Below are 25,444 nucleotides of genomic sequence, written 5' to 3'. Positions count from 1 at the left end.
GCCAAAAAAAAAAAAAAAAAGAAAAAAGAAAGAAAGAAAGAGATTCTACTGATAAAGAAACAAAACTAAGCAAAACCAGTACCTGAAAAGAAACTAATACGGAAAAGTCTTGGGATATAAGGAGGAAGGAAAAGAAGTGATCGGATCCCACCACACTGCTCATGGGAAGCCACTGGGCCAGCAGCTGGTTTAGCCTGTGGGCTGATCCGCAGTGCAGAGTCAAGGGCCCACTTCTGCCTGCAGAACTGGAGGTCCCAGGCCAGGTGAGTCCAGCAACCTGCTCAGCAGGCCCTCAGGTGGGCGCTGCCGCTGCCAAAGCATGAGAGCCACTGAGCCAGAAGAGCTTCCAGCACAGATGTAGCCTCACACAGCAAAACAGCAGGAGGCCACTTTAGACTATGCTTCTTCTGAGACACGAAGATTTGAAGAGGACCAGGAGGTGGGGAAATAAATGGCTCCCAAACCTGAGAAGCTAGGGACAGAGGGCTGACTTGCTGCGGTCAGTGCAATGGGAGTGAAGAGTTGCGTGTCCCTTCCTGGCAAACACTTCTGAGAGCATCGTGTGATGTGCCATGGTGAGTCTCTCCACAGGAACCCACAGCCTTCTGGAGGGCAAAAAGCCGGTCATCTCAGGCTCTCGTGGAAGGACAAGCCACCATGGACGGGATGAATGAGAAGCATGTCTTTGTGAGACACGCTTGTGAGAAGGTGATCAAAGTGAGATCACCTCAATTTGAGGCCTGTTTCTTGCTGTGTATCTCCCATTCTTTTGACACAGATAGGTTCTGGTATTGCTTGAATGCTGTTGGTAAGGGAAAGAAAGAGAAGTTAAATTACGAACATACACAAATGTGCCCCTACAGTCTATCTCCTCAACACATTGATGAGACCTGCCTGGACACTGACAGATGGGACCCTTGTGTGACAGCTGCGTCGGGAGGGCTCCACACTCATGGGCAGGATGTAGATCTCCAGGCCTCACACAGCACTCGCCTCCTGCCCTCCTGTGCTCTGCTGTGGCTGCACTCATCCGCAAGTGACGTGGAAGCAGGGAGCGGCCCTCAGCACACACCAAAACTGCCAACTCTCCATTGTGGACCTGCCAGCCTGTGAGAAAAAAATTTCTGTGTTTCATAAATTACCCAGTCCATGGTATTTTATTACAGCAGCAAGAACAGTCTTAGAACAGGTGGTGACACTGGGGAAATGTCTCTTTACTGTCTGGTCCGCCAGCTTCTGGAGCCAAAGGAAACTAAATTAACTGATCCCACGAAAAGCCCCTTCCAGGACTCCAGTTCATACTTCACCATATTAATTTGCAATAATACCTATGACTAATAACTGACCAGAGGCTGAGCTCATCTAAAGAGATGAGACATATGGCTCATATGGCTCAATATCTGACCAGAAGGGTGACCGCAGTACCGTACCACAGCATTGTGTGAATAAATGTGCCCTGAACTAAGAGTTCAGGTTGTAACTCTAAACAGCTGTAGTAACTTCACATTTTTCATTCTAGAGTGAGAATAATAGCTCTCTCTTCCTCACAGGTTGTGCTGACCTGGACAGAATTTAAAAGGTTTGCAAATGATACATAAATAGAATTAACACTAGTAAACAGTAAAACCTCAGCTCTGGGACTCTCCCTGGTTATGAGTGACTCTAGGAAAAAAAGCTAAAAGAATCTGTATTCACTTTGTTTAGAAGGAAAGCTCTCATTTTCATTAACTGAGATGGAAATATTTTAAAAATATCCTTCTTAGAATGGAATGCTTTATTCCAGTCTCTTCAAACAGTACTAAACACTAATTTAATTTTATCTTGATGACTCACAGTTGTTTTGCTTTGTTTTGATTATGAATGTCAACCATGACATGGCTTTATGCAGTACTCTGACAGCTGTGCAAAAATCAAGGTTCCTGAAGAAGTTTATGATCAAGAATCAAAATTGGGCTGGGTTGTAGCACGGTAGTGGAGTGTGTGCTTAGTATGTGTGAGGCTCTGGGTTCAACCCCCAGCCTGAGAAGGGAAGGGAGGGGAGGGGAGGGGAGGGAAGGGAAGGGGGAAGAATATGGAATGACTTCTTAAGAGTAGGCATGCCACCAAGCAAATGTAGTTGCTTCAAATAAGTAAAGGTCCCCAAGAATCCAGAGGAGGAATCTAGGAGTCCTCTGGGCCACCACCATCAGCGCAGAGGGCCACTTCAAGGTCTCTCCAGGTCTTGTTTGAAGCTTCTAATTTTTCTATGGCTCTAGACATCAGACGACCAAGTAAACAGGTTTGCTGATGCCCTGTGTAAATTAAGGATGAGGTTAAAATGAGGCCCACGGGAGTCCATCTATTCGACATGTGCTCTGACCTTTTACATGAACACAATAAAAAAAAGAACTGTTCTAGATTTTGTATTCCATACACAGTTCCATAAGAGTCTTTTTTTTCTTGTTTCAAACTTGCCAATATATTTAAATGCCTTCACATCTGAATCGTTCTTTCTACATGCACTTCTGCAATGACAAATCAATTTCAACCTGAGAAGAAAAAACGGTTGGTATTTTCATACTAATTTAAAAAGCACCATCCCTCATGCTCTCATTTTCTGAGCTTTATTTATTTATTTTTTTTCCAACTCAGGTTGTCAGAATAGCTCAGCATCAAAAGTTTATGAGTGGAATTCAACTCACTCTTTCATTTATTCACCCGTTCGTTCCATGTATTTGTTTTCGCTCATATGGCAAAATATTTACTAACTATTCACCATGGCCAAGGACTCCCGTGGGGCCAGGGACAAAGCGACGAGTGACCTGGACTCGATCTTTTTTAACTCTTTCAGTCAAAATCCTGAGTGGGGAAGACAAACACTAAGAAAGCAACGACAAAAGTGATGAGCATGAGAGGGAGAACAGAATGGCCCAGAAGCCTCGAGGGCTGTGGAAGGCCGTGAGGAAGCAACTAGGGAAGCGGGCAAGGCAGCCTGTGCCAAAGCGCTAATGCTGGAGACCTCAGTCTGAAGGACACGACCACAAACCAACACGGCTTGAAAATGGAGGTGAAAGTAAAAGCCATAGGGGCAAGTTCACATGAGGCTCCAAAGGTCAGAGCAAGGACCTTGAGCTCTATCTATTCAGCACTATTAAAAAATTTAGTTTTGAATCGGTTGGTTCTCACATTCCTAGAGACTGTTAATTGACTCTCTCTCTTCTCTCTCGAGACCAAGGAGAGAGAGAGAGAGAGAGAGAGAGAGAGAGAGAGAGAGAGAGAGAGAGAGAGGTATGGATCCCCACACAAGAGCAATGCTATAATAGAAAGCTAAAGATTTAATCCATTTAATCAAAAAAAGTGTGAATTGTACTAACAATGAAACAAAATAATGCAGTTTTTCTTGGGGAAATGCAATATTTGAATCTTCACACTTGAGTCAACCACTGATTGATGAGTGTGATTTTAAAAGTAATTTCTGTTTTCTTACAGTATTACTTACTTTATAACTTAATAAAACATTGCGGTAGCAAATAAGGAATAACTGTCAAACTTGACTAATTTGCCATTAAGAAAACATCAATAACGAAAAGACTGTTCCCAAAATAAAAGTCTTAACAAAAATCAGTGTAATTATGACATTTAACATGTAAGATGAGAAAATGTGACAATAGCTACATAAATATTCAGAATAAAAAGGTACTTTGAAAGCCTGGAAAAGAAGAGTTCAAGGTGCTACTGTTACCAGATTATTTCTAATTTAGCTTTCAAATGGTTCATTGCAGTAAAGATATTGAATGTTCACTAATGACGCTCTTGGATTCTGCCACATCCCTGACATACCCGGGCGCAGCAACTCACCTACACCTTAGGTCACAGGGCTCCCATTAGGCATGGGCACAAGTGCCAGTACTGCAAAAATGGTCTTGCGGAAAAGGCAAAGAGGGGTCTCATGACACTTGGGCAGATTTCTCATCATTAAGTACATTGTGAAAGCAAGGGTCACAGGGGTTCCGGTGTCTTTTCAAAATGTAAAGATCTATCATGATATGTGGACTTTAGCTGTACTTTCCCCAAACTGCTGACACATAGTTCATGTTTCATGACACAGAGCTCAATTCTTCATCAAGGAATGATGCGATTCGCAAATAACGAGGCTGGCTACCGGCAAACCAAGCACACAGAGGTGGGGAGGACAAGTTCAATGTGCATTCTTCTGGGTTTGCATTTTGTCTTTTTGTCTTTGCAGGGTGCACAGGGAAGCAGTCATTCGTCTGTCATCCCACCACCTCCTCCTTCGGGTGCCTGACTATGTGTTTGGTAGGTTTTAAACTAAGTGCTTGGGGCCAACTCTTTCTTCTTTCTACGCCTCTTTGTGTCCCCAACTCCTTGGCCAGGTGAACACCTTTTCTCCTTCACCTTCTAGTGTTAAATTTATGAATGTTATTGTCCATAAAATTGCATTCTAGATGGAATGTTAGAGAATACCTTTTAGTCCTGGCAGATTATCTAAAAAAGCAAGAGTCTTTTTTATATCACCACAACTAAATCACTTCCTAAGAGTGAATGTGCTAAGGAGTCTCTAACTTTGTTTCCTTCACATTTCAGTCCAAAGGTTGGATTAGAAACACAGTATGTTTGGAGCCCTAGAATAAGCAATGTGTGAGGAGCACGAACAAAATATCCCCTAGCCTCATATGGGTGTTTGCCGGTTTACTTATTTATTGTGTGTCTCCTGGTTGGACTGTGCACTCCAAGGGAACTTTCTTGTTCAGAGTCCCACCATGGTGACTAGCACACAATGGGCACTCAAACAATATTTACTAAATGAAGGTGAAGTCCAGAGCACTGGACTTGGCAGAATGATGTTACACAAGTCCGCAGATTTCTCTGTTCTTAGGAGGTTGTGAAATTTCAAGAGACACTGCATGTGCACATTGTTTTATGCCAAACGATACTGTGCACATGTGAGGAACTGTTGCAGCACTTACAAGTGCCATTAATGGAAATGCATCATCTTTACTGAAATGTGTCATTTGAAAATCAACCTGGTAACAATCTGGTAGTGGTAGTTTGAATTTTTTTCCTTGGGTCTCAGTGTGTTCTATATACCAAATATTTTCTAGATATTGTGGTGTTTTTATCTTTTCAATGTCATAATTGTATTAATTTTATTATGACTTTTATTTTGGAAGCAGTTAAAAGTAAAATTTTCATATTGCTTTCTTAATAGTAAATGAGATTTAACAATTTTTTCCATACTAATTGCCACTGAAATACCCCTGAAGCATAAAATAAATAATGCTTTAAGAGAACAGAAATGAGTGCTCAAATTACATTCATTAATTAGCATTGGAATCTAGCATGAAGATGCAAAGTTTTTCTTTGCAAGAGAATATATAGTGATGTTCTAAGCAATTGATGTTCCAAAGTACTAACGTGACAGGAAGCTTCACAAGGGCTGGCAAGATAGCTCAGCGGACTAAGCACCTGCTTAGGCAAGTGCAGAGACTGGGATCTGATCCTGGCACCACATGCTGCGCTGGCCCCACCACTGGGCGCGCTGAGCCAGCTACCAAGTACCAGCATGGTGGCGCACACCGGTAATCCCAGCACTGGTGAGGCTGAGAACAGGAGGATCACTGCAAGACTGAACTGTGTAGTGAGACCCTTTACCAAACACATAAATTTAAAAAAATAAAAGAGAGCTTGACAGGTTCCATGGAAAGAGATGAATCCAAAGTTACCAGGACACGGAGAGTTGAAGACGTCAAGAGGTTGTTCATAAGAATGCTATGATCAGTACATGTTTAGGAAGGTTAGTGACACTCTGTGATCATTAATATCCACATAGTAGCTGGGCAGCTGTGAGGACGATGAACCACAAATTGACAAGGATAGAAGGAAGATGTAGACCAGAGGCTTGGACTAGAGTTGGGACACGAGATTCTGAATAGAACAGCACTGAATAGCATAAGATGCAGTAAAAATGTTCCCCTGAGTGGATAAAGGAGGGGAACCAGGACAGTTCCATCTCTGGTGGGCGGATGACTGTGCCACCTACTGGGTCAGGTGATGACTGAGAAGAGGAGGCTATGTCCTGAGGACAGTGTTAGGAAGCATGAATCCAGACATGGGGACAGCCAGGCACACACTGGCTGCAGCAGCATGCACTACAGGGAATGCCTACTCGACACCTCTATTCTGATGTCTCACAGGCACTGCAATGACAAATTTTTCACCCAAAGGAGATAAAAGAAAAACCCAAAGTGCAAGGCTTTGAAGGTGGGTGTGAGGCCAAGATCCAGGCTGGAATACAGATTCAGAGGCATCAGGATCTTACATTCATGTGTGAAGTGGGCATTAACTTAAACCTTTGGTCACAGCCATGCTGGAATGTAAATGAGGAGCTGCTGGTATTTGATTCTGAAATTTCCATCATGAATTTACTTTGCAAACAAAATCTTCCGAAGACAACTATTCGTAAGTAATTTATGCACATGTATAAAAGATAAGTTATAAATATATGTTCATTTCTCACCGAATGCAGAATTAATGAAGCATCAAAGTTTTCCCTTAAGATATGTATCCTCGCATTTAAAAAATCGACATGAGGACATTTAAGAAATCATTTATCTTTAATTATATGTTCCAGAATCTTGGTTTAGAAGTGTGACTACAGATTTTCTGAGTATGGAGAATTATAGGTAACTTCTAGACCAATATTCAACATGGGGTCTCATCCTCTTCATGCACAATTCATTCCTGAAGCCATTTGGTGGAGTTGAGGGAAACAAGCATTCACAGCAGAGTAGGGGAGCCCAGGGATGCAGAGTGGTGGGTCACTGCCCAGGATGTTCATTCAGAGGGGACATGTTCTCAGCTCAAGTCAGAGCAGGTACACAAGGTGCGCCCACAGGGAGGGCTTTCACAGTGTCCAGGGTGAGCAGAGAGTACTCCCATAGTGCTGCGGACCAGCACGAGGTGTCAGAGGCTGAGGATGGCGAGATGGATTTCCCAAAGGGGAGGAAGAGGTGGCCTGATGTGGGCGGGAAGATCTGGGCAGCAGAAGGAAGTTGCGGGCACTGGGGAGCATCCTAGCAGGAAGGGCAGCACTTGATGTGTGTGGGCAACACGAGGCCTCTGAGCAGCAGCGACATGGGCTGGTGGCAGTAAGCACCCATCGTCAGATTGTGGGTTTTAAACACCGTTCTCCATAAGGAATCAGCCTTTGGGAGAAATAGGCAAGTTAAGAGTTCAACTAGAGAAATGCAAGGTGAGCTCGCAACTTGGTACCAAACAAGCCAAGCCAAGCCAAACTAACGAAATGCTCAAAGAATAAACAAGAATGATGAATGGTGACATATGTCAAAATGTAACAGTGGTCAACTTCATTGAGCTCCCAGTGGTCAAATATGGGAACACTGAACATCAAATAATTAATCCATGAAACCATAATAAAATGAACTAACAAATGTATAAGCCGAAAGCTTAAGAAGGAATGAAATATGGACATAAATACCAAGTATCCCCTCACAAAACAGTGATAAAAATGAAAAATGATGTGAAATGTTACAGTATGTGATCAAAGACATCATCTCTGTCCTGGAGGAATCTGAAATCAGGGTCTACCTGGCTTAAAGAGGACACAGTTCACTTCTGTGGTCATCCTGCCCAACCTGAATCTGACAACAGGACAGTGTCAGCCAAACTCAAACTGAGAGGTGCTCTGAGACACCGCTGGCCTTCCACGTTCAGAAAGTCAAGAGAAAGTTGAAGGCGCATGCCACATGTAAGGAATAATAATAAAACATGACCATTAAATACGATTTGGGGCTGGGTCATTACTGGGGCAACTGGCAAATTTTGAGTAGATTTTCATGATTAGATGATACCAATATACCAGTGTCGATGTTTCGAATGTGATGGTTATCCTGCTACACAGAGAAGCTTTCTGTAAGAAATGCACACTTAATACTCTGAAGTTAGGGCAAGTTACCTTCAAGTGGTTTAGGAAAACAGATTGTACTGTGCTTGCAAAATTTCAGAAACCAAGACATAAAAACGGAATTGATTTATCACAGATTCCCAACCCACTCATCACAACACTGTCAACCACTGGCTTGGAACCAATCTCAAGTATCAAGAGGAACCAATATACTGATTTTCCAAAACTTCCACTTAAGGCAGATAGTGTCCCTCTTATAACTACATTTTATAATCCCTAGCATCCCAGAGTGCCAAGAACACTAACAACTTATGCATAATTAAATAATAAGGCCATGGCCTCCAAAGTCAATCTTGGCACAATTAAGACATGAGTTCATTACGTTTCACTTGGGCTTTTGCAGTAAACTTTCTTGTCATGCCGGGTGATTATCTGTTTGAACAGCAGAACTGGGAACTCAGTGGAAAAAACATCTTATTTGTGCATGGCCCCTAAACACCAGGACACTAGAGCATATGAAACGCTTCACCAGACTGGGGATGATGAGAGTGAAGATACGATTTCACAGAAATATGAAGGGTTTTGGCATGATTCTTTCTGTATTTAAGCAAAGGCTACATATTCCTTTCTGATGTATACCTTTAGAAAATGCCCACAATTACCAAAGTATCACTACAACCTTCAATAAAGCCTTTTAAAAAGGGGGGAAAAGTTAATGCTAAAGGACTTTATATCACTCCTACATTTTTTAATCCATCTGAGTTTCTCCCAGCCTCTTAGATGTCTCTTCCTGAAGAGTCTCTACAGTGTAAGGCAAGAGCCAAGCAGCAATGCCAAAGCCACGAGGTTGGCATTCAGCGCTTCTCCAACCCGTGCAGACCACACAGCGAATTCCTGCTCTCAGATGCACACAGAGGCTCTGATCCAGGAACTGAAAGTCTGTCCCAGAGGTAAGATAAAGCTCAATCCCTCCACTGCACTAAGATACACATTCAGCTTCAAAGTACGTGATATTCAGCCAGCATTTTAAGAAAATGTAGTTTATCATTTTGCTGTTAGAGTCACACAGTACCAATGGCAATGATACAACTTAAAATTAAAAATTAACTTCCATACTTCCTGATATTTGAAGATTACAACCTGCTTCCAAGAACATGATCTATTGTTTTTACAGGAGCAGTGAATAATTATTCGAAACAAAGTGGAAGAAACCCTTTCAGACACAAAGCATAATATTTCATAGAGAAAAACTGCCTCTGAAATCACATGGTCGTTTAGGATAATTAATATTGGCCTCTCAAATGCTAAGTTACTGGCTTTTAAGATGCTGAATTATCCTCCCCTTTTATGTAACCACCTGCTAGTCAAGAGATAGCCGAGGCATTCTCTGTCCATCAGCTCTCTGAATGTGAGCCAATTCTGCCACAGACAGGATGAAGGGGGCACATTACCACAGGGAACTAAGCGGCACTGGCACCTCTGCACCGGCTCCAGAAGCCTGTCAGCCCAAGCAGCTGTGACAGGCCTGTGCAGAGAAGCCTGGTGTGGCCCAGGGGTCCAACCTGTCTTGAGTGTATTTATTCAGAATGAGTTCTGACTCCATAAAGGAGTTCACTTCATGCCAAGGAAGGTATGTCAGTTGAGAAGATGAAACATAAATAACCACTTAAATATTAAATATTAAAAATAGTCTTTGAGGTATCATGTGTCAGTTCATGTCTTATGGGAAGCAGATGCGAAGACACAATTAGAAATAGGAGATTCCTAGGTAGACACTCATGATAGATAAGGAGAGAGAGGCTGAGGAAGTCTGAGACCACCATGAAGGCCCACCACGCAGGAAAGGAAGGAGAGAAACAACTGAGGCGGAGGAGGAGCCTCCGAGATGCGCAGCTTTGAGATGCCCCAAAGAAGATGACTGTCAGAGGACTCAGTGAGAACTGGCCTGGCCCTAGCATTCCTGTGTTGGGCTTTATGTCCAGACATCCCCCCCCAAGGCTCGTGTAGTCATAAACAGGACCTCAGGGTGGAGGTGACTGGATAAGTGGGTCTTAGAGCTGACTTCCTATAGGATGTGATTTCTGGTCTGAAGAAGTAGGTCCCTGTGGGCTTGACCTGGAAGGGAGTAGGTCTCTTCTGGCTGAGCCCCACGCTTTCTGCTTCCTGTCTATTGCGCTGTGAGCAGCTCTCTTCTGCCACGTCCCTCTGGGCCATGCTCCGCCTTGCGGCCAGTTGACTATGGACTGAGACGTGAGCCAAAATCTCTCTCCTCTTTCAAACTGTGCATGTCAGTCATTGTGTCTCAGAGGCAGAAAATAAAAGTGACAAAAACCTCCACCATGCTCACTGGCTGGGAGCAGTCCAGGGCCACTGTGACCCTGTGGGAATGCCTGGCAGATCAGACCACATGGTACTTGCAGGTGTTGGCCAGCTCCTCCTGATGCAGCTCCTGTCCTGCAAGGAGATCAGAACAGTGTCCCCCATCGATGGTTTGAACACAGACACAGTGATCAAAACAGCATGTGCCCGCCACGCTTGTCTTCCGTATCAGTCTACAACTACCTGAGAACTTTTCAAACTCGGGCGCAGCACGCACAGCCTTTCACGATCGGGAGCCCGAATGGCTGGCCAAGTCAACCTCCCCTCTGCCCTACATGTGCCTGCCTCTACCCAGGCCACGGGCAGCGCCTCAAGTTCTGCAGAAGAGGGAGCAATGCCGGATCGACTTTCTCCAACACCAAGAGTGGCTGGAGCAAAAACCTGGGCAGAGAACTTGGAACGGTTTCCCCCTGGATCGTCCCGGCAAATTTCTGTTCACCCCTCAGTACCTCCACTGACTTCTGAAGCCTATGTATTCTGTTCTTCCCCCTCCATCAGGTTGATAACTCGCTCATCCAGGCTGCCATGGTGCACTGTATTAGGTGCTCTGGACCACCTGGTGCACCACCCTGGGAATTCTCTTTATAGTTCTGCTTCCTTACAGCTTTATACCTCTTGGTCATGTCTTTTCAGCCTTTGCAAGCCATATAAACAGTACACCAGTACACCTGGTATAGAAAAATAAAGAAGCTAGAAGGGAGCAATGTGAACTATCAGGTCTTCCATGCAGTCTCTTAATCTACTTCGAAAGAGAATAAATTTCATACAGTGGAGTACTATTCAGTCATAAAGAAGCATAAGCTTGAGATATTTATAGCTAAAAGGACGCACCTTGAGGCCATCATCCTCTTAAATGAAGTAAATCGAACACATGGGTTTAAATACTGCATTGTTTCTCTGGCATGAGAAACTGAAAGTGTAAATAAGGACCAAAATGTGTAACAGATATTGAGAAGTGGAAAGACAATGTGCAAGTGGGGTAGGGGAAGGAAAATACAAGAAAAATAGAGAATAGAAGGGGAAAATGGAAACCAAGCTTTGGTAAATAAGGAGAAAAAGGGTTGGAGGGAGGGAGTGGAATGGGGAAAATATGAATAAAAATAGATCATGTACAGGTATAAATTCCCTAAGACAAAGGTTATCATTATGTATATCTAAAATGCACCAATACAATTTTAGAAAGAGAATAAATTTCACATGAACCTTTATATATGCCCTTTCCATTTCTTAAATGTTACTTGTAGTCTGACTTGAAAAATAAATTACTTGTCTACTTTGGTTTTATTTTTCCTGCTAGATGGACAGCAACTTGAAGTTTTAAATCTCTGCAGTGTTTTAAGTGTAGTTGGCACTTATGCTTCTGATCAAATCAAATTTCTTTTCACACATAACAATCAAGGGAGATAGATATACGATGCTAAATTACTGAGACAATTATTCTGGGAAGAGATAACTGAGTCAAGGTTCTGGTCTTGAATTACCTACATAATTATTTTGATTCTTCTTGGTGAATTTAGAAAATGTAGACAAAATATATCTCCTGACCATCAGCATTTCTGCTGCAGCAAGACCTTCATCTAAATGAAAAGCTATCTGTCCTACTGCAGAGCAAGTGTGAGGCTTCATTATCTTGATCTCAAGTCACATTCCAACACACACCCAGTCTCTGGATAAAAGAAAACACTGGGCTGTATTTCTTCCATTTAAGTTTGCTTCCACCTCTGGATGCCAGCAGATGTTTAAACTGCGTTTCTGCATTTTCAGGTGAGAGGCGAGGGGCTCCCGCCTTTTCTCACCCCACAATTAGCACAGGTTTAGTGCAGCGTCAGGAGACTTCCACGGCACAATTGTAATTTCGAGAGCCCTTCACGTTGTGAAATGAAGGCTTCACTCTCTATGTAAGAACATAATCAGCACTACATTAGAATTAGTTCCAATGTGCTCTAAACCAAAATATCAGATTACAAAGTCCTTGTGGCTTGTATTCAACACCTAGCAGAGGACAACAAAGGAGCCTACCATGAGCTTTGTTTAAAAAGAAAGAATTACTACAAGAGAAAAATTGAACAAGCACAGAAAGCCAACTCTCAAGAGATCAACGAATGCCTAAGATGGTCTAAGATAGAAACCATCAGTATAACTACTCTTTCTATGATTTTGTTCTTAAGTGAAAGGAGAAAGATCCTTAGTTGCGATGGATTCATAATTAAGGAGAAGGGACTAATTTTTTGTTGAAGACAAAAAGAATTTTATTTCCGGCAGTAAGGCCTGCAGAGAAAAGCCAACTAAACTATACCTGAGGAGTGGAAGTGGAGAAGGGCATTTCTCTGGAGCACAGGACACAGCCCGTCAGGTAGCGTCTAGAAGAGCGCAAAGACAATGTGCAAGTGGGGTAGGGGAAGGAAAATACAAGAAAAAATACAAAGCAGGACCGCAGAAGAAAAACCACAGCCTCCCACGTCGACAGAGATGGATAGCTCAGGCACGATGGTGAGTGAAAACCCTCGATTTGTTTACGTTAAAAACATTTGTATGAGGGGCTGGGGAGATGGCTCAGTGGAATAAGCGCTTCTCTGGCAAGTGCAAGGGCCTGAGTTCAATCCCCGGTTCTGAAAAAAAAAAAAAAAAAAAAAATTTGCATGAAAAAAGTCTGAGGCCACACAACGGACACAAACAAGTGAAAAGCAAGGTGATATAAACATAAGCACAGGATATTATTTGGGGAGGGAGAGAGGGTCAGCACATATAAAGGCTTCAGAAATTTTGTGAAGAACCTAGTTTTAAGCTGGATAGTGTTTGTTATATTATTCTTTAAATCTCACATATACTTGATATTTAGCTTTTCCATATATGGAACATTAGATATAGCTTTAAAAGCCAATTATGTATAAGACAGAAAAGACTTGGCTATATTATACTATAATGGAAAGCAGCCCAGGAAAAAGTTAAATAACGGAGATATGAAAAGACCTGGATCTGATAGAGCCAGATCCTGACAGTTAACCCATCTGAGGGGATGGGTTAACTTTGGAGATGAGGCCACTCTGCTGGTTACTTTTCTCTCTTTGCTGGGACTAACTACCTGACACCCAAAATTAAGGAAGGAAAGGCTTATTTAGCTCAAAGTGTGGAAGTTTCAGTCCATACTTGGCTGGCTCCAAGGCAGGGTGGCACATGGCAGAGGGCAGCTTTTCATGGTGGCGGAAAACAGCAAGAGCAGAGAGGGAGAAGCAGCAGCAGCAGAGAGCAAGCCTCTCTCCCCTCCTTACACTGCATCCAGACTATCTGCCTCGGGCAGTCACACCCATAATCCCAGCACTGGATCATGAATTAATCTCAACCTCTAGAAGTCTACCCCATGACTGTATGAGGCTTTGTGCGGACAACTAGACACAAACCATAATGGCCATCAACTCCCAAACCTAGGAACTCCCAAAGTTCAAAGATGAAGATAAGCTCACTGAAGTTCAATGTGGATGGAACTATTTTCTAATATGAAAATCGAACACTGGTAATTTTATGAGTGTATTCAACACATAAAGAAGCAACCACGTGGTGAGGTATTAAGTGTGAGATTAAAAAGCGGCCTGTCTACACCAGGCTGCAGTGGGGTGGGAGACAGGGCAGGAGGCTATGGCTGAACAGTGCTCGGGACTGGAAAGAACATGACTGGGACTGACCCCCCACCCCAGGATGGCACCAATTCGCCACCTTGCACTATTTTTTCCCCTCAGCACTGATCAGATTCTTAAGGAGAAGAAAGCAAGTAACTTGTTTGTGAGGCTACAAATGCAGATAACCACTCATTCGCAGTTAGAATGACCCAAAGTCAACGAATAGGAAGAAAACTGTAAGAGGAAACCAACACACAACCGCTACAGCATTTGGATTTACATGCTTAGCATAATTGCAGAACATTTCCAAAACAAGGAGTTATTCAAAACCCCAGGAAGGATTTATACCTTTTCTACTATAAAAATATATGCTATCAAAGATCATATATTTCTTATTCAAATTCTGTAAATTAAGCACTTAATTTACTTCTTTTAGTAATACTGATCCCATAAATACTGACCATTTACTTCAAATTTTTTTAAAGACAAACTTCTGGATATCATTTATCAAAATTGAAATGATAAATACAAATCCTTCAGTACCATACCCGGAGTTTACCTGGTGTTATGGTTGCATCTCGATATCCCCTCAAAGGCTCATGTGCTCACAGGTGGGACTTTGAAGGGGTGGCTAGATCCAGAATGTGTGAACAGGGGTTAGAAGTGCGTGACAACTGAATTAGTCCATGGACTGGTTTAGCATAGTTTGGGTTGGGATATGGGAAGGTCACCCTGGGTACAGGTGGCACCAAACCAATAGTTCCATAGCCCGAGTGGACTAGAAAGAAAAGGAAGGTTTGATGCTGCTCTTTGGTGCTTCCTGTCTACCATGCCATGGACTGTCTCTCCTGCGCCCTGCTCCTCTGTCAGGCTGCCCTGCCTTGGAGCCAGAGGACTGTGATGGAAACCTTTATAATTGTGAGGTTAAAAAAATAAACCTTTCCTCCTTTCACTTATAGATGTTGGGTATTTTGTTCCAGCAATGAGAAAAATAATTAAGACACTTGGTAAGGCAGTGTTGTCTGCTCTGATCACATATTCTGTCTGAACATCAGAGAAAAAACAAACCCTATGATCACTGTCAACAAAATTAATCATTAGATGGCTTTTTATAAACATCTTGTTACATTTTTATCAACAGAGTTCAACTTAGTAATTGGTGAGCATTAATGAAGTCACATCACAAATCTCTCCGAGTCAGGGGTCGTGTTCTGAGCAACAGGCTTTCCCCAAGTGATTTTATACAATGCTGCCTCACTCAGAGATATGAAGAGAGTATCAGGACGGCCAGTGATGGAAACGATACAAAACGAAGCCACGGCAGAGTCAGAGGATGGAGAGAGGAACAAGAACCCAGACAGAAAAGTTATGGTCTAAGGGGCACGGGGACAGTGGAAAGCAATGAGAATAACTTTTGGTTATTTATAGACAATTAAATGGGTCGCATTTTTATAATAACTAAGAATATTCCATACATTTTCCAACAGCAGAAGGTAATATTCTACTTTCTCTAACATATATAAGCTTTGTATGTCAACTTTCTATAAAATGAGATAAACGAAAACCTAAGCTTTGTAGCTCAGAAGACTGAAGTGCTTGCTTAGGCAGAGCGCAGTGGCCGGGGTTCAATTCCCGGCATGCTGTGCCGGCCCCACCCCTGGAGTGCACTGAGATAGCAACTGAGACGGGGTGTGGTGGCGCGCTCCTGTAATCCCAGTGCTTGGGAGGCTGAAAACCGAAGGATCACTCCGAGTCTGATTTATGCAGTGAGACCCTGTACTAAATACAAAAAAAAAAAAAAAAAAAAAAATCCTTCAATTATTATGAATTGTTTAAATTCCACACAATACATTTCATTTTTGCTTCTGTAATATATTTTCATAGATAAATAGAATAGTCTTGACCATGCTGAAAAAATGGAGCCAAAGGAAAGAGAAAACACTGAAAGTACAGAAAGACGGTTAATTAGTGCAGCCAGAGCCCAGGGGAGAAAAGGAATTGGGGACTCCTGAGGTGGTTAAATGAACCTTGGCTCTTCCTAGCAGCTGGGCGGGTAGAGAGGAGGCAGGACAAAAATAAACATAAGGCGCTACTAGGTTGAACAAGATGAAATCACTAAAACTTCAGTTCCAAAGAGGCTTAAAAAAAAATCAGCTATCTGGGGCCGCGAAGATGGCTCAGTAGAATAAGTGCTTCCCTGGCAAGCGCGAGGGCCTGAGTTCAATCCCCTGTTCCGAAAAAAAAAAAAAAAATCAGCTATTTTGTATGATCAATCTAGTAAGTCAAAATTATTGCCCATAAGTTACTGTTTGGAACATAATGGGTAGACATTACATGAACCATATACTGAGTTCACATAACCCAAATATTAAACTTACTTAGGTTGATTAGGCCATCCACATAACTCTCACAAGTATAGTAGAAGTGCCTTTGTAGGTCCTATTTAATTAATAATTAATCCTTAGTAATATGTACATACATACATCAACAGTAATGTTTAGACTTGTCTCATTAGGACCTGCTAGATCTATTACCCGTTACTCAACTTATTTCTACTTTCCAAGAACTGTGTTGGAATCTTTCCATTGTATGTATACTGGTTCAATTTTATTCTTAGAAAACTTAATGTGTTTCTTTTACTTTACTGTTTTCATCATTTTAATCATTTTAAGTATGTAAGTTTTTTCCTTATTTATTCTGGGAATTATTGATTTTTGCATACTCCTCCACTTGCTTATTATATGAATTACTCTGATGATGAATTACAACTTTTTCTTCCAATCAAAATACTATATACTCCTTCTTTGAGAATCTTAGTAATAAACCGAAATCCATTAACATTTTAATGTAGCTATCAGCATGTAATGTAAACCCACCACAGTCAAGTTTAGAACACAAACAGCGGAAACAAATTATAATCTACCTGACAGGCAAAGGAATCCTCCTATGATTTAAAGAAGTCTTTAAAATCAGAGGTGAGTGCTCACTTTGGCAACACATGTACTAAGAATTGGAATGATGCAGAGAAGATTAGCATGGACCCTGTGCAAGGATGACATGCAAATTCATGTGTCCTGTATTTTTGAGGGCCAAGGAGATAGCTCAGCAGCACAGAGCCTGCCTGGCAAGCGCAAGGTCCTGAGTCCAGTTGCCAGTACCAGGAAAAAATCAGCAGTTAAAAATGGAAAAACAAGAGCCTGGGTGATAGCTCGGCAGTCTAAGTGCCTACCTGGCACGCGCAAGGACCCGGGTTCAATCTCTAGTAGCACATGCTGTGCCAACTCTGACACCCCGTGTGCCATTCCAGCCCTGAAACTGGGTACGGTGGTGCACGCCTGTAATCTCAGAGCTGGGGAGGCTGAGACAGGAAGATCACTATGAGTCTGAGAGGCATAGAGAGACCCTGTACCAAATAAGTAACAGATTTAAACAATTTAAAAATGGAGATATAAAGACATGAGCAGTCAATTTACAAAAGAGAAAATCTGAAAAAAACTCATGAATACACACACAATAGCATATTAAAGAAATGCTAACTAAGACAGTGAGATCTCGTACTATCAAACTTACACATGACAGCAACAGAAAAGTGCAGTGGAAAGGTATAGAACAAACATAGAGCTGGGCTAATAGGACAGAAACTGTCTTACCAACCCTGTGATACTTATCCAGTCCTTAAAAAAACATACACCCATTAGCCTGGTGAGTTTTTTGACAGGGACACAAAAATATGTGTACCTGGATACCTGGCTGCAGGGCTGGGGAGACAGCTCAATGGCTTAAGTGCCTGCCTGGCAAGCACAGGGTTCTGAGTTCAATCCCAGGTACTGAAAAAAAAAAAAAAGAAGAAAGAAAGAAAGAAAGAAAGAAAGAAAGAAAGAAAGAAAGAAAGAAGAAAAAGAAAAAAGAAAGACTAAGGATACACGGCTGCACTACTGTTCAATGTGGTAAAAAAAAAAAAAAAAGAAAGAACAAAAATAATCTTCAATACGGATTGGTTAAAAATGTATGGTTTAGCTGAACAATGAAATGCTGAGGCTAATGAAAAAAATAACCCAATGACACAAGAAGATGAGAGTGAGTGAATGACAAAGGAAGACATCGCGAAGCAAGAGGCCTACACATGGCGAGGTGGCACTCCACGGTAAGACAGACCTCCTTCCTAGAAATAGACAGGAATGCTAAAAAATTTTTAACAAAACCAGCTAGTACATAGCAGGGCTCTAATGAAAGAGATGTACCCCTGCTCTGCCTATTTCCAGAAATGAAAAGGAGTCCAGATTCATTAAAAAAAAAAAAAAAAAATCAGACAACAGTGACACCCAGGGGAATTTTGGACCTGGACGTAGATCACAGCATTTTATGACTAAGTTTTATTTACTTTTTGTTGTTGTTGTTGTTATTGTTGTTGTTGTTGTTGTTAGGTTTCTGTAATGTCCCTATTGGGGCCAGGGAGAGCAATGGGAAGGCCATACGAGACTAACCCAAGGCTGAAGCTGGAATTATTTTGGAGTTTGGGTCCTGAAAAGGATCACACTGAAAAGTACCAAGAACACTGTAGTCACTGACTCAACAAAATGAAAAGATGGCCTGTATTTGCCTGGAATACCAACTCTGTGGCTAAGAAATTAAACTAATTAAATGAAACTGTCCATCAAGTATAAAGATCTGAGGAAATTATAGTTAAAAAACAAACTGATCTTAACTCAAACCCCTGAAAACATATAAGCAAACACAAATGACTCATTTGAAACAACCATAACGCAGGACTCATATAAAAAAATAGTTCCAATTAAAAATGAGCTCACTATAAGAACAAAATGGCACAGGGGCTAAATTGTCACCAAGGCAAAATCGAACAAGTCCTCTATTCATAACTCCAGGAATAGGAGATAATAATATAAAAAAAAAAAGTTTTAACTTTAGTACAAAAATAAAAGGAGAATTAGAGGAACTAGAAAATATAAAGAATAGAACACTTTGGAAAAAGTTGATGTATTTAAACAAAACCTATAGCGTGAAAATGCAATATGTAGTACATATGAGAGAAAGCTGCAGAGTAATCGACACCACGGCGGAAGCACTGTGCTGCAAGACGGGGCTGAGGGAGCGGAGAACAGCAATGCAAGAGACAAAGGAGTGGACTCAAAAGGCCCAGACTGTCTCCCTACAAGGAAGAGGGGACAAGGCAGACAGAACAGGAGAGAGGTCCTGTTAATTCAAAGAGATAGAACCTATAGATCGTCACATCTGGGAAAAAAAAAAAAATCAGATTGATGAAGTACAGAAAGTACTGAAAAGAAATTTGAAAAGATTATTACCCGATGTAACAATTACCACGGGCAAGATAATGCAGAACTCTTGCAACTCGTTAGGAAAAACATAAAAGTTTAAAATACAGAAGAAGAACACTGAGACAGGGAAGAGCTCCAAAGAGGGCAGGCAGAAGCAGAGCTGAGCAGTGAGGAGATACGATCGCCGGCCACTGCAGACCTCGTTGGTCGACCGGTCCAGGAAGAGGGAAAGAAAGATATTTTCAGACAACAGAAGACTGAGTTTATACTCACGAGACCTCAATGAGATAAAAACAAAATCACAAATCCTTAGAAGAAAACTGAACAAGAGGGGGGCTTGGGCAACACAGTCAGGTGCAGAGGACCGCAGTTCGATCCCCAGCTTCATATGTTTTATCAGACCTGTCCTTAAGGCAGCCTGAGCCAGCCAAAAAAAAAAAGAAAGAAAAGAAAAGAAAAGAAGTGAGACAATGCAAGCAAATAACTAAATCACAGCAAGAATTTGACTATAAAACATAAAAACTCAAGTGATGACTAAAGGAAAATAAAAGCAAGGAGTAAAAAGTAGAATTAAATTACTGCAAAGCCCTTGTATTATGTACAGGAAAGGTTAGCACTATGTGGTGAGTTTAGATTGCTTAGATAAAACTGGACCTAAACATTTAAGGATAACCAACTAAAATATATTATTGCTAATAATAAAATATATAACCTCGAAAGCAGCAGAAGGGAAAAATGCATGCCCGTGAAAAGGTAACTGAGGAAATTTGTCAAGATACAAAAAAATCCCAGTGAAAAGAGACAAAAAATATATGGAAAAAATAAATTTTCATGTATCTAACTTCCCTGGTAGCAGAGAAGTTAGGATTCAATGTTCTCAAATGTATCCACCCTCGTAATTAAGCCTAAAGGATTAAATTTTACCAGTTAAAAGCTACATATTTTCAGATTGGATTAAACAAAAAAGCACAAACTTAAAACAGAAATGACACAAAGAGATAGGTAAAAAACTGATACAGAAATATCAAGGTCACGTAAAATAAGACTCTGAAGAGAAAACAAGACTGGCGTGGTGGCGCACGCCTGTAATCCCAGCACTTGGGAAGCTATAAACAGGAGAATCACAAGAGAAAAAGCAGGTATTATTAAGGATGCAAAGGGTTATTACATAATGACAAATGGAACAATTTACCATTCGAATAAAATAATTCCAGAACTATGTCTATGCAAAAACACAGGCTCAAAACAGATAAAGCAAAATGGCACAAAACTGACTGGGCTGTAAACTCATATCTGCAATGAGCAGTAAATGTAGGTTCCTTTAATCCACAATTCTACTTTCTTTTTTTCTCTCTCTCTCTCTTTTTTTTTTTTTTTTTTTTTTTTTTTTTTTTGTGGAACCGGGGATTGAACTCAGGCCCTTGTGTTTGCCAGGGAAGCGCTTATTCCACTGAGCCATCTCCCTGGCCCCTAACAATTCTACTTTCAAGAGTAAGTTACAAAGCAATCTTACATGGAAGTACAAGGAGATATAAAGTGCTTTGCAATATCATTTTTAATATGGAAAAATCGAGAACAAATTAATTGTCCGTCGGTAGGGATGAATGATACTAGCATATGATCTAAGACTATAAATCATTTAAAACAATCAAACTAGAGATACAAAGATTCTTCTGGTTCAATTCTCAAATGCAATACTTAGTGACCAAATGGACAAGGAACACATGAAATAACATTGACAAAAATTTTAAAATACACAGGGCCATTTTCTAAATAAGCATAGACACAAGTATATCAAATAAGAGTGAAGGTGCCAGTCTCATCTGAGGAGGAACCAAACGGTGTGGGAAGTGGTGGAGTTGTCCCCAGTGCCTTTGGTACCTATTATTTTTTTTCTTCAGATACCATCTTTTGCAAATGGGAAGGGCCCCACGTGATCGGGGTGGGGGACAGGAAAAGGGTAAAGGCACGCTGTGTACCTGGAGAGCTCCCCACGAGGAGTGTAACCATTATGTACTGCAAGCATAGATTAACAAAAATAAAAATTATAAAATAATTTTTAAAGTATGTTTATAAGACTAAATGGTAAATTAAGTCTAAGTGATGGATACATAGGTGTTTCTGACTCTGTATTTTTGCACACCAAAGGATTTCACTGTTAAATATAAACCATGAGATCAAAAATCATATAGTAATCCCATTTGTGTTAAATACATTACACAAAGAATGATTTACCCTTAGAATATAACATTGAACATGTAAATAAATGTGTACCTATATTTATAAAACATGCATTTTTGTGTTTTCTAATCAAAGTCTATGCTCAAAATATGAATAATCAGTATTGATGAAGAAATTATTTTTATTTACTTCACTTTTTCTAAATTATTTGATTGTGTTTTTCCTCAAGTATCTTTTCAGCAACCCAAACCAATAACAACAAAAGCCAACTCTTTTCTTTCCTCTTAAGAATTTTATTTTTACAGCATTTATCCCACAAATTTCAAGTATGCTTAGTTTAAAAAGGCTAGCTGGAATCTAAAACAAGTCTTGAGTAGTTTTTCAAAGCCCTAACAAAAATATCAGCAAACAAAAATACACAAGCAAACAACTGTTGGAAAATATTTCTCTTAAGTCTTTTATCTCTTGTGTCATCCCCAACATTTGGAGAACATCCGCTTGCAAGAAATCATTGGCCTTGTGTCCAGATAGACTGGAAACATTAATCTAATAGACAAAAAGTGTTAAAGAAATCTTTAAAAAGCTTCAGTTGATTCTCTTAAGCTGGTGCACCAGCTCACAGCTAAAGGATATCTAATCCTTGTCAGGGACTCTGACACCAAATGTTCCTTCTCGTTATTCTCATATTTACTTCAGAGAGTGCGACACTATTGAGCTCTCACCATTAAAAACACCACAATGGCTGGATATATATGTCTTTTCTGAATTGCCAACACACAGTGACCGTAAATGAACAAAGTGCTCCTATCTCAGTGCACTCGACTGCCCTTCGGTGAAACACTTCTCTCAAATTCAATCAGACTTCATCCAGCCCAAGTTCCCTTTCTGGCTACATTTCAGCCGGGTCCAGTGTGGTTGGGCTGGGCCTGGTGCACCATCATTACAGGAAAAACTTTCTCCAGAAGACCGGTGACTCTAAAAGCAATTACTATAAACAAAAAATTAGTTTTTCCACATTCCACTTATTTTTAAAAAATCACTTCCTAATATCAAATTGAGTTGTTTTTAAAAAGAAACCATTATTTAAGTCCTTAAGATTCTCAGCCAGGAAAAAAAAAAAAAAAAAAAGATTCTCACCCAGGACCTGAAATACTTTTAGGGTTACTTTCAATCAACTGAGTTGTTTACATAACTGCTCTCTCTAAAAACCAATTTGAGGGCTGTTCTTCCTGAGTATGTCTTCACAGATCTGCTATTAATGTTTCAGATCATACAACAGAACAGACTGTCCACTGCTGGTGATTAGAACTGCTTTTTCACAGCCTCTAAACTGCAGATTGACTCTGACACTTTTCAGCAGGCTGGCATCTCAACGAAGGGTTCTGTCCACTTAGGGAAAGGAAAAAAAATTCTCCAGTGACTCCTTGCCAGGTAACTCAATCTAGCTGCAAAACTAGGACCAATCCAACCAGCATAACTCTGTCACTTGTCAACAATTTGGGGGAGAACAAAGAGGAAGAGATAATTTTTTCCCAATCCCATCTGCTGAAAGGAACTATGAAGATACATATGCAATACACCTAGCACATATGTCCCAAGTACTTACAATTTTTGAGACATTGTAACACTGTGAAAATAATAGAAGGCAAAGAGCAAGGACCAGGGTCCTAGTCTGGCTGTAGCCCTGGCCAGCTGGGTGGCTTTGGGAGGCCACTTCACTATTCTGACCTCAACTTCTGCAGCGGGGAAGTGAAGGCAACAGATAACACGAACTTTCTAATCCTTACTGTTGTACGAATTTGGAATCCTGTGATTCACGAAAGGGCCTGAGACATTTCCAAGAAGGTGAGTAAAGCATTACCCCGTATCATACCCTCCATTCCAAAGGAAGAGCTTCTAATATCTATGACTGCTAGAAGCTTCAGAACACAAATGCTATCTTCACTTCAAAGCTTTGCCTCTACCTTTTGACATCTTAACAAACGTATATGAGGTGCCAAAAAAATAAATTAGCAAGGGTGCTGTCAGCCAGACATGGAGAGAAAAGGAGAATCCCTGCCAAATTCTGTCCTCCCACATACAAAGAAACTGGTAATTGGAAGGAAGAGGGATCCCCCACTCCCAGAGCAGACTGTGCAGAGGCGGGCACCCCTGCCAATACCCCAGCCTCTGCTAGAGCAGAAGCAGCGTGGGGAGCAAAGAAAGCTCTTCCATCCCTGCTACTCCATGTATTTACAGGGATGCATTCCAGGTCCTGGCAGGAATCTTCTGGAAGAAGCACGCATTCCCTTCTGTGGGAGTGCAGGGAATTTCAATATGACAGTTGTGAAGCAGCGAAACTCCTACCAAGCTCTGCTCAGGGCTGCTTCCTGCCTACCAGTTCTTCCTTTCTCTCTAGGCAGTCTCAGGCTGCAGATGCAAGGCCAGCCTCAGGAGAAGTGTGCCAGCTGCTTTGATAAAGGATAGTCCAGACCCAAATCTTTGGGGGTTGCTAAAAGATCTCTGAGAAAATGACAAAGACTGATTCCAAAGAAATTCCAAGTCCAGTCTACTGAATCACTAAATACAAACAGGGAGGGGGTTTGTGGCTACCCCACTGCAACAGCAGAGAAGTGTCCACCCATGGGAGTGGAAACTCATTCATTATCATTCTAAACTAATAACGAGAATAAAAAGCCATGTGAGCTATAAATCTATGGTTTACACAGGAAGAGAAATCCTTCCTGAGAAGGTGGGATGAGATTCCAATACCTAAAGTGTGGTTGGAGATATTTCCAATGTAATTTCACAAAGCACACACTTGTACAATATAGAATTATTTCCCCTGACAAAAGAGAATGGGGTTTCTTTGAAGACATCATGGTTCAAAATGGTTAGTAAGGTAACCTAATGATGCTGTGGTCATCACTTTAGTGCTGAGAAAACCATATACTGTTTCTTTGCTTTCCATGACAGATCTGAAAAATAATCTTCCTGCAAAAGGACCCTTGAGACCATCGTCCTTTAGCTGAAAACCAGTCTAAACATTATGCTCATGCAGAAAATGACAAAACATTCTCTTCTTCTGTAGCAGAGGAAATGTGATCTCTAGGCAACCTGGCCTGTGGAAACTGATCCTCGGTCAGGGTCGGTCAGGTTCCACGATGCTATGTGAATGCCCGAGGCCTTGAGAGCGATGCAAGTCACCTGCTGACTGCACGGTCTCTGCTGATGTCCGAGCCAGTCCTTCGCAGCCCACAAGCAATGGCCTGGCTCCATCTGTTGAACAATTATTCAACTCAACTGCAATCATGCTGGGAACGTAGCTTTTTAAATAGCACTGTGCTGTTCGATTAGATCCCCTCCACCCTTTGGGTATTTCTGCCCCAAGGGATCGAGTTCCTTAAAGTCAGGGACAGTAAAAGAGGATGATACTCACTGTTGTCTTCCTGCCCCTATCACCTATTACTGAACTCCTCAATGGATCCCAGATTCGAGCTCGTTTGCTATCTGCTTATCTCCTGGCTCCGTCCACTAGGGACTTTTGCGTGATTTCCTCACTTGTCATTTTGTTGGTTAATTCCATCAGCTTACTCTGATTCTAATTTGTCTGAGTCAGTCTTACAGAACCCTAGACTTATTCAACTGTGAAGTTATTAACCACAAATACGCACTAAGAATGTGCTTCTCATGACAAAACTAAAAGTGAGTGAAAAGCCAAAAGGAATGCGATGTCAACTACTCCCAATTCAGTGAGGAGTGCAATTAAAAAAATAAGCTACGCACGCTACGTGCTAGGAAATACACAGCGCAGCCAGGTGTGGGAGTGTGTGCTGTGGCACCAGCAACCTGGACGCCAGCGGCAGGAGAATCACAAGTCTAAGCCCAGCTTGGGCAAGGGAGCGACTTAGTGAGATCTTGTCACACAATAAAAAACACAAAAAGGGCTGAGGATGTAGCTCAGTGTGAAGGTTTAGGTTTTATTCCAGAGAGAGAGAGAGAGAGAGAGAGAGAGAGAGAGAGAGAGAGAGAGAGAGAGATGGAGGCAGAGAGAGACAAAGAGAGACAGGGAG

The 25,444-nt window shown here is 41.4% G+C and overlaps 1 protein-coding gene and 1 non-coding gene across 2 annotated transcripts in view; one reads left to right on the top strand and one right to left on the bottom strand.

Annotated features, from left to right (window-relative positions):
• Tmem200a (transmembrane protein 200A) overlaps positions 1-25,444 on the bottom strand; it is a 74,548-nt gene that overhangs the window by 22,809 nt on the left and 26,295 nt on the right. The window lies entirely within an intron of this gene.
• On the top strand, positions 16,897-17,001 carry LOC111816561. Its single transcript, XR_002820925.1, has one exon. It is a non-coding gene; the product is annotated as a U6 spliceosomal RNA (small nuclear RNA).

The sequence above is a fragment of the Octodon degus genome, unplaced genomic scaffold, assembly GCF_000260255.1.
Source record: "Octodon degus isolate 3935 unplaced genomic scaffold, OctDeg1.0 scaffold00034, whole genome shotgun sequence".
NCBI classification, from domain to species: domain Eukaryota; kingdom Metazoa; phylum Chordata; class Mammalia; order Rodentia; family Octodontidae; genus Octodon; species Octodon degus.
The sequence above is the reverse complement of the archived record's forward strand: the minus strand, read 5'-3'. Positions and strand labels throughout refer to the sequence as shown.